The sequence below is a fragment of the Chinchilla lanigera genome, unplaced genomic scaffold, assembly GCF_000276665.1.
Source record: "Chinchilla lanigera isolate Chin_1 unplaced genomic scaffold, ChiLan1.0 scaffold00092, whole genome shotgun sequence".
NCBI classification, from domain to species: Eukaryota; Metazoa; Chordata; class Mammalia; order Rodentia; family Chinchillidae; genus Chinchilla; species Chinchilla lanigera.
In genome coordinates this window covers 2,720,731-2,736,108 of record NW_004955493.1, presented here as the reverse complement: position 1 = coordinate 2,736,108, position 15,378 = coordinate 2,720,731, and positions in this window count along the sequence as shown.

Here is a 15,378-nt window from a genome sequence, read left to right as displayed (position 1 = left end):
GCAAGTTCTCAGGGATACTAATGCTGCTCTCCAGGAAAAAACAGTTATAGAATCATCTGTCCTTTTGCATCCTGTTCCCCATATTCCTTTGGAGTATTTTTTTCCCAAAAGCCACTCCTACGGTACATCAGGGTGTACCAAAATCTCTGCATCAGGCTCTACTTCGAGGGCATTTTGCCTAGGGCACAGGAGGACTGGTTAGCGCTCTGACAGAGGAAGTGCAGATCAAAAGCAGTATCACAGGACCTCATCCAAGAAGGTGCGCTTAAACCAAGCCCTCAGGGGTGAATAGCCAAGTGAAGAATGGTAGAATTCAAGGTGGACGGCAGGATTCACGTGTTCAGAGCCTGGTCTCTGATGAGCTGGAGGAAGAGAAGGAAGTTTACATGGCTGGAGTGCAATGTGAGGTTAACACACGGGCTTTTTTCTTGAATATTATGTCCAAATAAGATATTCTGCTATTGACAGAAAATATATGAAGCCGTTGAGCTTTGGATGGCACCAGGTGCCAGATAACATTCAGTGTTGCAACCCGTGACTGTCACACGCCTGGACAGTGAAGCTCCTAAAAGACTTTTGAACCTAAAAGGACGCTTGTCCTCTTCTATCCCACCCAGAGAGCCGAATGGCGATCAACCCTCCCGATGGAAGCAAGACGGAAAGTAATGGACAAAAGAGCTCCTTTCTGAAGAGAATGGGTTTGTTAGGCAGGCTACTTCTTCCATTTTCAGGAGGGAAATTTGTCAATTTCTGCTCTCTGGATCATTTCTACACACTTGTGACTGCTGAACTTTGGTCTCTGCTTTTTTAAAAAAAATTTTGACACTACTTTTATTTTTTATTTTGAGACAGGTGCACACTCGGTGGCTAAATTGCCCAGGCCAGGCTTGAACTAGTGATCCTTTTGTCCCAGCCTCCAGCGTGCTGGGAATTTGGGTATACACACACCTCAATACCCAGCTTAGTCCCTTAGTTCCTTCTGCCCTATGGGATAGTGGGTATTCTGGAAGCAAGGAAGTTGTTTTCTAGTTTAAACCATAAGAAGATACAACGAAACCAGCTGAAGAGGAACATTGCTGTCAGGCGTTACTCAGAAGTACCACCTTTTGAGTAGGGGAGATTTTAGGGTAGGTAAATGCACCTGTATGTAAAATGACCTTCGAGGGGAAAAAGTGTGAATTGTTGTGGAAACTGGTAGTTCACTTGCCGGTCAGTCTTTATGTATTTCTTTATGACTAACAAAACTCTGACTGTGGTTAGGGATGTTATTGTCCAAGTTAAAGAAAATTACATTGTTCAGTTCCTTAAAAAAAGGATGGATCTGTCACAATCTTCTAACAAAATGTAATTGAATGTTGCTGCGTGGACAGTAGCCAAGAGGTGGGAACAATCCACAGATGAACAGGTAAACAGAACGTAGAATGTACATGGAATACTGTCCAGCCATGAAAAGGTGCGAAGATCAGACCCCTGCTACATATGACAGTATCTAGAAAACATTATTGTGATAAGGGAAATAAGCCAGACAAAATATTCCACTCACGCGAGGTCTGTAGAACAGGCGTATGAAAGGACAGACAGACTAGCTTGAAGGCTATGAAGTGTGAGAAGCTATTGCCTCATGGTTACAGAGTTTTTTGTTAGGTAGGTGGAAAATTTCAGAGAAAGTTGTGATGGTTACACAACATTGCGGGTGTGGCTGTGCCACTGAATCGTACACTTCACATGGCGAATTTTACATTATGCATATTTTACCACAATAAAAAAGAAATCAGGGGAAAGGGTGTTTTGTGGGTTTTCTATAAAATATTGTTCGAGGGGGTTGAAGGTCAGGCTTTGCCCGCACACATGTGCTGCTACTTGCCCTTCACTTTCTTCCTGCATGAGGCTAGGAGGTCGTGCAGGGGGTTGGTCAGCCACCTTATTACTGTAAAGTAACAAGTACATGTTCAGGAAAGCCAAAAGTAAAACAGAAGTAGTTTGAGTCCCTAACGGCATTGGAGCCTTCATCTCAGGCCAGGACTATCTATTTTCAAAATTCTCATTACATGACAAAAATAGACCCTTTAATTTATTTTGTTCATTTTCAAGTTCAGCACGTGAACACCATTCCTAATTTATAAAAATGAGGAGAAGTGAAAGTAGAGAAGTAGTCTGCTGGCCATGAAGCTTCTAGGTACAGGTGACTGAAATCCAACTCCGTGTATAAAACAAGTAAAAGTCACCAGTCCGCACGTGTGGACTTGATAGTCCAAAGCTAGAGACGCTCAGGTGTGATGGCACCCAGGACCCTGAACAGTGACTTCTGGAATCTGCTCCATTTCACCTCACGGCTTCCTCCCTCTGCAGGGGCTCCGGCTCAGCCTGGCTCTGTTCTCAAGTGCACGGCAGTCCTGGCCTGCATCCTGCCGGCTGAGCCATGCGGGGGGGAAGCGGGCACCCCGCCGCTAGCAGTTGCAGCAAGTATCTCTAAGCTGGACTTTCACTGATCCGTGTGGCTCACACCCGTCTGCAAACAATCGCGGCTGGCAGACAATGGAATTTGCTGACTCTTGGGTGGGAGCTCTCTTCCCGTCCCTGAGCACATGGAGGCGAGGATCACTTCAAACCATGTGGCCTGGCGGTGGGGCAAAGGGATGCTTAGAAGGAAGTGAGAGTGCTCTTACCAGAAGGATGGATAGATGGTGGCAAGTAAAAAAGTAACCTGTATTTACTGTGTCCTGCAGATATATAGATGCCCTACCTTGCAGGACCTTTGAGCTGTGTTAGATCATTCAGCAAATTGGCACTTATTTGCCAAATACTTTTGTAGATACTGAGGCTACGGATTCCCTGACTAAAAAGTTTGTGTTAGGTGAGAAAGATAGCCAGTAAATAGGTAAACAACTAAACAGAAAAATATTTTGTAAGTCAGTTTTCTGTTACTACAGTGAAATACCTAAGGCAAAGGTTTCATAGAAGTAAAAGGTTTACGTAGTTCATAATTTTGGAGGTTCTAGTCTATTATTATGGGTTGGCCTCTTTGCTTTGGGTCTATGGTGAGGGAATATGTCACGGTGGGAGTGCCAGGTGAAGCTGTACCGCTTGCCTTATGGCCAGGAAGCAAGAGAGAGGAGAGCTGTGGAGAGGGAGGGAGAAGAGGAGAGGAGAGAGACAGACAGACAGAGACGACGGGGAGAGAGAGAGGTACAGAGACTGGATTCTCACGATTCCCTGTTGGAGTGAGTCCCCAGTGGCCTAAGGACCGCCCACCTTCCAAAGTTTTCACAGTCTTCCTGTAGAGTCACCCTGGGGGCCAAGCATTTAGCAATGGACCTTTTGGGGACATCCGAGATCCAAGCTATAGAATGCAGGTGGTGATAAACACTATGAGAAGCTAGCTGAGCTGGCATATGTCTGAGCCGGAAGGAGAAGGACTGCTTTGGGTAGTACGGTGGTAGTATTCTGTGGACCAAACGACTTCTGAGTGAAGAAGGATCAGTGACAGAGGAGAGGTCAGCCTTAATGGGATCTAGGGAAAGTGAAAGACCATGAACGCGGCTTGATGAAAGACAGAAAATATAGTGTGCTGGGAATCCTATGCACAGGAAGAAAACCGAGAGATGAAGCCAGACCATGCAGACCTATTCGGCCATGGTAGGCAGAGCACAGGTATTATTCTCCCGCAATGTGAAGGTATGGCATGATTTTAAGCAGAGGAGTAATGTGATCTGATGGATAGTTTGGAATTTCACTCTAGCCATGCGGCATATAATGAATTCTACAAAGGCAAGAGTGAAGGTCAGAAGACAAATTAGGAAGCTCTGGCATTCACATGAGCTAGAAATATTGGCATTAAGGAATATGACATTTTTCTGAAGGCCAGGGAGCTCTGAGAGGCCCTAAGCAGGAAGTGATGTGATCAGGTTTGTACCTTTTTAGTAGTACGTCAGTGTTTTCGGCTTTGATCCACGGGGTGGAAATCACAGCAGAGACGCACAGGATGACGAGCAAATAGCAGAGCCCTTTGACTCTAGCTCCCCCACGCGGCGCCTCTTCCTCCGACCTTCCGGGCTGAGGGGTGATGGAGTTGGCAGCACAGGTGTGGAACTGGCCGTTGTCTAAGCTCTGACTATGGAAACTGAGTCAAGGGAGAGACCCCAAGTGGTTTCTGGACAAATTTCACCAGAAGAAAGAACTCCACCCCTAGAGTGCAAAAGAGATTTTTGGAGGAAAGTTTATATCTACTGATTTATCAAGCACTGTACTTGGGGCACGGCAGACAGTATGGAATTTAGAGGTAGAAAAACTGAGGCCCAACTGAGTGCTCTATGACCTTGAGAAATCTACTTGACCTTCCCATGCCATTTACTCCTCAAGAATAAAATGAGAGTAGTAATAGGGTCTATCTCTTTGGTCAATGAGGCTGCCTTACTATATAGTGAGGATTACATGTGATAATACATATAAGTGCCTGGCCTGTATTAAGTGTTCAATAAAAATGTCAGTTGCAACTATAAATAAAGCTGTAATGCCAAAGGAGCTGGCTTTCTTAATGAGATTTGTTTTAATCTGCCAGCATTAGAATAACAAATGGACGGCGAGTATGTGGTTAATCAGTTGCCTTGAAAATTATGCACCAGGAAAACACAATGACCCAAGAGGTAGCAAAGGTGTCTCTTATTGAGAGATGAGATAAACACCTCGATCGATGAGTAAGAGGCTTAAATCCAGTTTGGAAGCCTTCCTAAAATCAGTAAAAATAGGAGGTATGTCGGGGCTTTTACTGTTGGCTTGGAATGCTGGCTGAAGCCTTAAACCTGAAAACAGTAAGGATGAAATATTCTGACATCCACAGCCCAAAGCTGCCAAACGACTCCTCAGGGTCCTTGTGATATGATGACTGAATGGGCTCTGCTGTCTTCACTCTGATGACTCCCATCTACACTGTGCAGATTGAAGTCCAGAACTTCCCGCGGGGAGGGCAGAGCGTGTCGGAGGCCTGAGGAAGCAAGGCACTTCGTCCTTCCTTATCCCTTCCCTAGGGTGGAGCAGGGAGTGGCCCTTCCGTGCCACACCAAGAGAAAAGCGACCCAGCCGGCTCATCAGAAGGGTTAGGGACCTGCAAGAGGGGAGACTGACATCAGCCCCTGGCCATTGCTTGTGAGCTGTGGAGACTCCAGGCTGCCTCCCGGAGCAGAGCAGGGAGTCGGAGCAGAGCACTGCGAGAGTGTGGGGATCCACCGCTCTGATGGGTCGCGTCTGGCCTTGTGGACACGTGGGAACACTTGACCATAGACAGCTGCCTGAATCTGCCTGGGTCGTCTGACGGCAAGGGGCTGCCTGAGCTGCCCCCGTTACAGGGAGGGGAAGCAGGACATCAGGAAGCCAGCTTCCCCTGCGGGCACTGGTGCGGCTCTAGTGCGCTGGGCATCACATGAGTTCTGAGGAAAGGGATGAGTTAGAGTTCCTTTCATATAGTTCTGTCCACAGAAGAACAGTGTGTGAATGATCGCCACGCAGATGTCAGCTGTAGCTGGAACAGATCCACCGAGAGTTCCTTCTGAACAAGAAGATGCTACTCTCTACCAGCCAGGGCCACCTCTCCTCACCTTGGTCCAAGAGGACCTGGCAGCAGGAGAAAGGAGAGAGTGGCAGAGGACATCCCGGCTTCCTCCTCGGGCCACATGCTCTATCCATGGTCAGGCTGGGACTGGTGGAGGCAAAGGCCTGGGATGGAATGTGGTTACAGCTTTGATTCTGACTGTAATACTTTTCCCTATGAAAAACTTTCAAACATGTATGAAAGCGGGAAGAAAAGAATGACTGTAAATGTCACTGCAGCCATCACCAGCTGCAACAGAGATTAGCTGACGTCCAATCTTGTTTCAGGCCCACGGCCCGCAACGTGCCGTTCCTGCTGGGTTACGCTGAAGCAGGTCCCAGACCTCGTGTTCTTCTGGATTAGGCTTCTGCATCCCTGCAAACGAGTCCTAATTACAAAAGTGAGATTCTCAAAACCAAAACCAAACAACCCAGAGGTGCTCAGACAGAGGTAAAATATAACATTTTTATTTTCTGTTACTCAATGGCATTACCTCAGTATAGACCCAAAGTCATGAGCAAAACGTTCTACCAGGGAAGACCGTTGAGGGGGATTACCTCTTCTAAGGAAGATGTTTGAAAGTGATTCTGGATAATGTTTTGAAACTCAGCTTTTGCTAAGCCCTTCTACATTTTTAGCACCTTCAGGAGATCTTTCCAGTATGCGGATGTGTCTTTGCCTGCCTAGCTTTACAATTTGCTCTGAAATGAATTCAAATTGGGCTCATGCTCTTGCCAGCAACTAATTGCAGGAGAGTAGTATCTGTCCGCTTTGGTGAGTCATGTCTGTGTCAGTTTATCACAACCCCCGAGCCTCCCTGTGGTCTGCCACCTGCCCTAGTCTTTTCATCCACCTGGCCCTGGTGGAATCCCTGATGCCTCACGGGTGAGGTATGAAAGCATACATCCCACTAACTTCCACAAGTTGGTCCAAATAATGTACGCTTGCAGCCACAAAATCATCTATGCTATAGCCATTGTGACTGATTTTTCAGTGTTGGGGGAAAATGGCTTTGTGCCTTAGATTTGTTTTTTGTACCAGGAATCGAACTCAGGACCTTGAGCTTGCCAAGCAAGGTACTGTGCCACTGAGCTATATCCCTGGCCCCAGCCTTAGATTTTTAAAATTCTTCTTGTGGAATCAATATTTTGGTGACATATGTTTTCTTAGAATCTATTTTCATCAAACATTTTCTAATTTTTAGCATGAAGTTAGGAGTTATGTCTTTTGTACAGGATTTTTAGTTTCACCTCCTTACCTGTAATTCTGATTTGTCTTTTTTGTAATGGTAAGTTTTCTCGCTTCCTCTCCTTAGTTACATCAGCTAAAGATTTCTTCCTTTTTCATTGACCACCCCAGTAGCTACCGAAGATTCACTTTTAAGTTTTGCCTAAGCCATACTGTGTCGAAGATAAATATTTTAAAGTTTCAAAAATATGCATGACAATCTTCCATCATTTCCAACACAGATAGAGCTTTACCCTTAGTATCTACTATCTGTCTATCTATCTATCATCTATCTATCTATTGTACACATACATATACACCCTCAGTCTTTATATATGTGCATAGGTATGTATGTATTTAAATATACACTCAGTTTCTCTCCCCTTTAAACATGGGAGAAATATTAAAATATCCCAGAACCCCTAGTGGATGCCTGAAATGGCAGATAACCCAAAACCCTATACATAGTACTTTTTTACACAAAGCTATGATCAATTTTAATTTATAATGGGCACAGTAAGTGATTAACTATAGTAACTAATAATGAATTAGCACAGTCTAAAAATAAACTGTAATCAAAGTTACATGAATGTGATATGTCACAGAATATCATTGTTGGGGGGCCGGGCAGTAGTGCTGGATGTAAAGTCCAGGGCCTTCTACATGTCAGACAAGTGCTCTACCACTGAGCTACATCCCGACCCCTCAAAGTACCTTACTGTACTGGGCTCGCCCTTCTTGTGATTATCTGAGATGCTACAATGCTGCAGTTATTAGCAGGTAACTGGAACTGTGAAAAATAGAGTCCCAAATACAGGAAAACCACCTCTGTGTGTGTATACATGTGAACATGTACATGTGTACTTCCATTTATAAAAATATATATGTACATATATGCATTTATGTCTTAAATATATATTTATACCAATATATAACAAGGAAATCTGGCAGCCAAGAGGGGCACTTGAAGGTTAGATATCTGCGACCCAGTGATAAAGTTGCCAGAACTTTGTCAAGATTGTTTATTAGTTTTAATTAACTTTTAAATTACTTTATACTCTTTGATCAATCTGGAATGTACCCTGGTGTGTAATGTGAAATGAGGATTTAATTTTATTTTATTTATTCCTCAAATATTAATCAACTGCCTCTGCATCATTTATTGACTGTATTTCTTCTTTCTCTGTGGACTTGTATGGACACTTTTACTATCAAATAAAGTCAGGTACATGAAAGATTATCTTGGAGCTATCTGTAGTATCCCACTGACCCTGTCACAATTACTGCAACATAAATTGCACTGATCTGTGTGATAACATTTATGTACTGTGTTATTTTAATATCTTACATATTATAGTTTTTAAAAATATCTATAGTCAGAGTGGTGCCTAATTATTCTCAGTTTCAGATTATTTTGGCCTATTTTCTCCAATCATTCTTATAGCCAAATTTCAGAGTCACTTTGGCAAATTCCTCCCTTTTCCACCAAAAGAAAAAGTATAACTAAGATAAAGTTAATTGTATGGGGATTTTTTTTAGAAGTCTGCCAAACCCATATATTTATTTAGAAAGAACATTACTTACATTATTAAGTAATCATCCTTTATTTATCTGATCTAATTTTAAGTTCCCTTGATAATCTTTTATTATTTATTCATATATGTTCTGCACACTTCTCATTACAGCAATTTCCAGGGAGAAACTTATTTTTTTGGCGCTGGGAATTGAACTCAGGACCTTGTGCTTGCCAGGCAGGTGCTGTGCCACTGAGCTATCTCCCTGGTGCCAGAAACTCTTTTTAACTCCTGCTTTAGGAGTGAAGAAATTGTTTCTCAAGTTCACATAGCTAGTAAGTGGAGACTGGACTCAAGTTTACATCCATCTGATTGCAGAGCATGCCCTCCTCCTCACCAGGCTACTTTATTTAAGATTATGTTAGGGTTTGAATGAGTTTTAGTCATTATTTTCCAAACAAACATCAACTTTATCGCGATTTTCCAAATTGCTAGCATAGCTTCACGTTGTTCACATACACTTTCTCGAGTCAGATGCTAACTTCACCTAATGTTCATTTGCTTCCAGTACTGGGAATTAAACCCAGGTCCTTCACACTGAGCTCAGCCCCAGCCTTTTTTATTTTTTATTTTCAAACAGGTCTTATTAAGTCCCTAAATTGCTCACGGCTGTGCTCAAATTTGCCATCTTCCTGCCTCGGTCTCCCAGAGTGCGCTGATTACAGGCAGGCACCATCACACCGGACTCTTCTCTTCTCCTTGTAATACGTGGAAATCATGATGGCTGAACCCTCCCCTGTGTGGCCTTGTCCACTCTGTTTTCCTGATGTCATTAGGGCTTTTGTGTTACTGTCTTGTCCACTTCCTGCTGGTAAGTAGGAAGATGCTCACTTCTGCACAGACACCGCCCCGACCAGCCTGAGCAGCTCCAGTTCTGGATGCTGGGGGTGCGATGCACAGCTGAGTCCAGGGCTTGCATTCCACAGCTGCATAGTCTTCTGTCGGCACTGGGTGGAGTCCCCGGTCCACCCATTTGGCTTTGCCCACGGGACAGTCTGAAACGACGCTTTCTGAAAGTTGTCCAGATAATTTCATTACCCTGTTAAAAATAAAACTTCCAAATTTCCCATTTTTTTTCTTAGAATAGATTCACATTCTTTATCTTGGCCAAGACCACAGTTTGGATCTTGAATGTTCGTTTCCACGGGCCCACGGGGTCACAGCCTGTAGTGCTATTGGGAGGTCGGGGCCGGGGAGAACCTCCAGGAAGCGGGGCTTAGTGGAAGGAGCTTAGGTCATTTGGGGCATGTCCTTGACCTAACCTTTGAATATGGGAACTCTGACACCTTCTTGTCCCATTTTCTTCCCTGGTTGCCATGACGCAAATAGGTTTCTTTATCCCTGCGTTTCCACCATGATGTTCAGCCTCTTTTTGGATTCTTGAAGTCCAAGCCTTCCACAGCCCCGACTTCTTTATTTGTGGTGCTGTCACCAGGGTACTCTTTTTCTGGGAGAGCATGGTACAGGTCTCATGCCATGTCCCTCAAAGTCCATTTCCTCTGGGAGGCCGTGCTGACCTCCACGGGATGAAGCACCCCCTTAATTACTGTGACTATCATCGCTATGACAGGAATAATCACAGTGGGCAATGTCACCGTATACTTGCATGGTCTGAGTATTTGTGATCCTTCAAAATTCAAATCTTGCACAAATAAGAACCAAAATATACACCAGGTAATGTGAAATAGGAAGAAACCATTCAGAAGGAAAAGGGAACTGGAGTGGGGGAGGAAGGAAAAAGAAAACATGAGAAAAGAAGGATAAAATGGAAACAGTTTTGTGAATGGGGAGGGGAAGGAGGTTTGAAGGGAGGGGACAGGAATGGGGAAAAAAAAGAAGAATCAAGATCTATCATGTACAGGTAGAAGTTCCCCATAGTGAATGTGATCATTATGTATACCTGGATTGTACCAATAAACTTAATTAAATAAAAAACCCAACCAAATAAATAAATGCAAAATTCAAGCGTTGATGCCTTAACCCCCAACGGGATAGCGGCTGGAGGTCAACCACTCAACTTTTGAGTGGTAGCTGGATTTAGATGGGGTGATGAGGGCCAGGCCCCCATGTTACCCATACTACAGTCAGCAAGAAAAGGAAAGAGAGATGAGCTCTTTCTCTCATGAAGATGTAGAATTCAACCATTGGTGAATCGCTACCTTCTTGTCTAGTGAAACTGTATTGTCTCTAATGGTTTTTTGTTTGTTTTCATTTTTTATTCTCTTTAATGGTTTGATCAATCTTGTATTCCTATATCTGGTAATCTGAGCAACTTCATTGAAGACAACAATATGTAATATAACAACCACTGTGAATTCCTATCAATTTGTTCTGAAACCCTGTATTATTTTATTGTTTTTGCTTTGTTTTGTTTTTGTCTGTTGTTGGTATTTTGCTATTGTTCTTTTTTTATTATTCTCTTTAAAAACAGAAAGATATAGAAGTGGCAAAAAGGTAGGGGAATGCAAGCTAGAAAAAGAAACCTCAATGGGAAAGAAAATTGCCTGGCACCGTGATTTTGGACTTTCACCCTCCGTAACTATGAGCAAAGAAATTTATTTAAGCCACGCAGTTGCGATATTTTATTATAGCAACCTAAACACAATAGGACATTTATGTGCTTGTTCGTTACTTTTCTTATGATCTGTCTGACACTCCGGAGTATAGGTGCAAAGCCTCATCTGTCTTGTTCTTAGGGCCGGATAAAGTGAGCTGCACATTAGAAGCCCCATGACTATGTGTTGAATCAGAGTCTGTGAATCAACAAGAACTCCACCCTTGCTGCACTCCAGCCTGGACAACCTGATTTCCAAGCCCCTCCCCAAGGGTGATGCCATGTGGTTGTTTTGATCGAAAAATGAAAAAACATAGGTAAAATTCTTAGCTCTCTGCACGACACATACAAAGCTCTGAAGAAACAGTAGCCTGAATCGTCATCACCGTCATGATGGTCCTGACATTTAAATGTGGAAACACCATTAGAAAGGCAGGTGGAGAATTTTCCAGAAAAAAGCTTGGTAGGAATGGCTTCTATTCAGTTTGGATTCAAACAATACAAGTCAAGCAAGTCACTTTTAATTTATTACTTTGTGCCACAGCCCAGGGATGGAGCATTTGTCACAGGAACTAATTTGCACTAACTCCTCCTAATGACACTCACTTACTATCATCTCTCACAGGTCTGGGAGGTGACCGAGATCAGCGGTGTGGTTCCTCCTCCAAGATCCACCCGCCCGGCTTTCAGTTAGATGGTAGTCAGGGCGAGCAGGAGTCATCTCAGAGGTTTCTCTCTACACGTCTCGTGTCAAATGCTGACTAGGGGTCAAGACGGCAGCTGGGGTTACCAGAGGAGGCACCTACCACGGCTTTTGCATGGACCAGCCTTCCTCACAGCCTGGTACCTGCTATGCCGAGATTGAGCACTGCAAGACACAGAGCCAAGTACGTCTATAGCTTTTCCTAACCTCATCTCAGAATCATAAGGCATTTCTTCTGCCATATTCTCTTGGAAACCAGCCTGTATCCAAGGAGAAAGGGAGTTATTCTCTACCCCTGACAGGAAGAGTGTCAAAGAATTTGTAGACGTGTTTTAAAGCCACCATAACAATCAACTTGAGAAAAAAAAACCTGATATTGGGATTAGAAGAGTTTAAAAATAATTAACAATAATCATGCCACAGTACTATATGCACACCCACGCTTATAGCAGCACCATTTGTAATAGTTAAACTTTGGAAATAGCCTAGATGCCCATCAGTGGGTGAATGGATAAAGAAAATGTGTTTTTTTAATTTACAATGGAGTACTACTATGCCATAAAGAAGGATAACTTGAGACATTTTTTAGGTAAACGGATGCACCTTGAGACCATACTTTTAAGTGAAGTAAATCAGACACACATATTTAAATATTACATTGTTTATCTTGTGAGAGGAACTGAAAGGGTAAGTAAAGGCCAAATGGATGATAGATACTGGGGAGTCGGAAGAAAATCTTCAGATGGAAAGGGGAACAAGGGAGGGGGCGGGGAGAGGGATGGAGGGGGAGATCGGCAATAGTACATAGAGTCAGCAAACGGCACAAAACACTGATGTCAGCTTAGCGCTTCAGTCTGTCTCCTGATACACACAGTGTGGCGATTAAGCGGTAAACCTGGATTTACAGAGCCAGGTGCACTGCTGGCTCTGCCACCCACGAGCCTCGCCAGCCTAGAGAGGGCCTCCACCTCCCTGAGCTTCCTTCTCTGCAGAGCAGAGTGATAATGTGTGACACAGGAAGAGGCTGAACCGGGGGGGGGGGGGCGTTCAGCACCTCCGATGCTTAGGGCGGCCTGAGCCTCCCCGAGCTCTCTGCGGGCTCAGGTGCACGCCCCGCACAGCAGGCGCGCGTCCCCACAGACTGAGCGAGCAGGGCGGGCATGCGGGCCGCGTGCGGGACTCGCCTTCTCCTCTCCTGCCCGTGCCCCCGCAGGCTGGGCTCGGGCGGCTGGGGTGGGTGGGCATGGCAACGCCAGAGCCTGCGATCTGCCAGTGTGGGCGCAGGCTCTGTCTCCCCAGAAAAGCTGCCTGAAGGCATAGACGAGGGGAAGGGAAGATTAAAAATAAAGAGTGGTCATGTTCAGCTCTGAAATTAAAGGATAGCTGTGGACTTAAAGGCCCTTCCGTTCTTTTGCTTTGAGAGGGGGAGAGGCCGGCAACGTGGGGGAAAGCTGGAGACAGCTGTGGAGCTCTCTTCCCCCAGAATTCAAATTCAAACATACCCCCTGGATCAGAGCTGCGGTCTCACCCGACAGGCCAGCGCCAGGTGCTCAGCAGCGTTTGTGGAGTAGGCGGCCGCCCTCGTGTTTATTTTGTTGGTTTCTTGTAGGAATTCTGAATTTGGACGTTTGAATCGGGCATTTGCTCCCCACCTGTCCCCAACACTCTGTGTTCAGCTTGCTTTTATCAGCGACATCAAATAGTTCCTTGGCTCCCACAGACTTTCAAGTTCGGTCTGCATTTTCCTTGCTTTGTGCTTTTCCTGCTTGCACGATGCCAAGAAAGCTTCCACGGACGGGCCCACATGGGGCAAGCACTCATCCGCTCATCTCGGTTACCAGTCTGGACTGGACCAGGGGACGTCTCTACTCCACGGAGAAAGTGACGGAGGGCTGTGGGCGCCGAGGGACTGACCCAAAATGATGTGGGTTGGAAAAAATGCACAGCTGCGTTTTGAATCCGGGTCCTACCGGTGTCACATACATAAGACAATGCTCTTCAAATTGGTTTGATTCACGGGGGAAAAGAGAAATGACGATCAACTGATCCAAGTAGCTGAGAAGTCCAGACATGTTTGAATCCATCTTTCAGTTCTGGTTTCCTCCACGTTGCAGTGTTTTCAGGCCAGATCTGCCCTTGCTGGCAGATTGCTTCCGGTGTCTCCCAGCCAATAACCTAACCACTGACCTTCCCCAGGCGGAAGGAGAACGTTTTTCCTCTTTTCCAACCGCATGTTTATTTGTGCTCAGGGCATGATGGCTCTGGCAAGAACCCGGTCACAAAATCATCTCAGACCCAATCGTTATGCCTGCAAGGTGGACGTAGCTCACAGCTCCATGCTTGAGGCCCTGACTGGAGTTGGCCCCACCTGCAGCAGAGCGGCTAAGAGCAAAAGAAGCTAGTCTCACAAAAGAAGCACTGCCGTGCTCTTCCTCAACCGGAAGCGTCTTCTACGTATGTGTTGCTCGCTATGGAGTGACTGTGTATCACCTACAAGCTCGTGCTGGGACTCTTGCGAACACCCTGCTTCACATGTTCAGAGCACGTGGAGGTGAAGTCTTTGGGAGGTAATTACAGATCGCAAAGGCGGGTCCCCCAAACGGTACTAGTGGCTTTAGAAAAGAAGACAGTCGCGCTGGCGCACCTGCTGTCTCCCTGTACGATGCTCTTCTGTGCTGCGGGAGCAAGGCCATCAGCCGATGCCTAGCTGAAAACAACACCATGCGTCCAGAACTGTGAGCCAAATGAACTTCTTTAGCTCATAAATGATCTGGTTTCAGGCAGTTTGTCACAGCAGCAGAAAACGGACTGCAGTACTGCCTTTCTTATAGGCTATGAAGGCCTTGAGCACCTTTCAGCAGGATGGAATTGGTGAATACGTCAGGGCTCTGACTTATTCAGAGGGGGCTCTCCCTACAACATTAGCACCCAGAGACAACTGAGGTCTATGCTGGCACTTTAGAAGGCACCTGTCATTCTAGGAGACATCCAGCATCTATCCCTCTGTCTTATTTTAATCACACTGCTGTCTTTTGGAAACCCTCCCATGCCCAGAGTGATTCACGGTGATTATTTCTCACTTCTACCCAAATCCAGGGGTGAGCATGTGACCCAAGCTTGGCAAATCTGATGTTTATCTCCCTGGCTAAGATAATTAAGTTAGAGATGGGTATTCAAGCCAAGGCAGTAAAACTTAATCCCAGAATTTTTTTTTGAAACTACTGAAAAACAAAAACAAGTTGTCCTTCAACTGGTATTGCTAAACCCTAGGGAGAGAGGTTCAAGCTTCTGGGGGCCACCAAGAAAAAAAGCCAGGAAGAAAATTAGACGAAGGTGGAGAAGGACAGCTTCTGATATTGTACAAGTGTCTGGATCCACGATTACCTGAAGCCAGACAACCCAAGGTCCCCTTAGACACTTAAACAAATAAGTGATATTTTTCTCTTCATTGCCCCAATTTGAGGTGGGATTGTTACTTTTCTAAAGAAATCCCACATTCAAGTTTAATATCAAGGCAGGTGTTAGGTTCCACCAGGGACAAGACAAATATTTTTTTTTTTTTTTTTTTTTTGGTACCGGGAACCGAACTCACGACCTTGCGCTTGCCAGGCAGGCGCTTTTTGCCGCTTCTCCTATTATTTGCCCTGGGACAAGACAAAATAGTATACTTTACATTTATCCAGGGCTGAGGAAGGGCACCTCTCCTTTTATTTAAGGGTGCTAGGTGTTTGAGGGC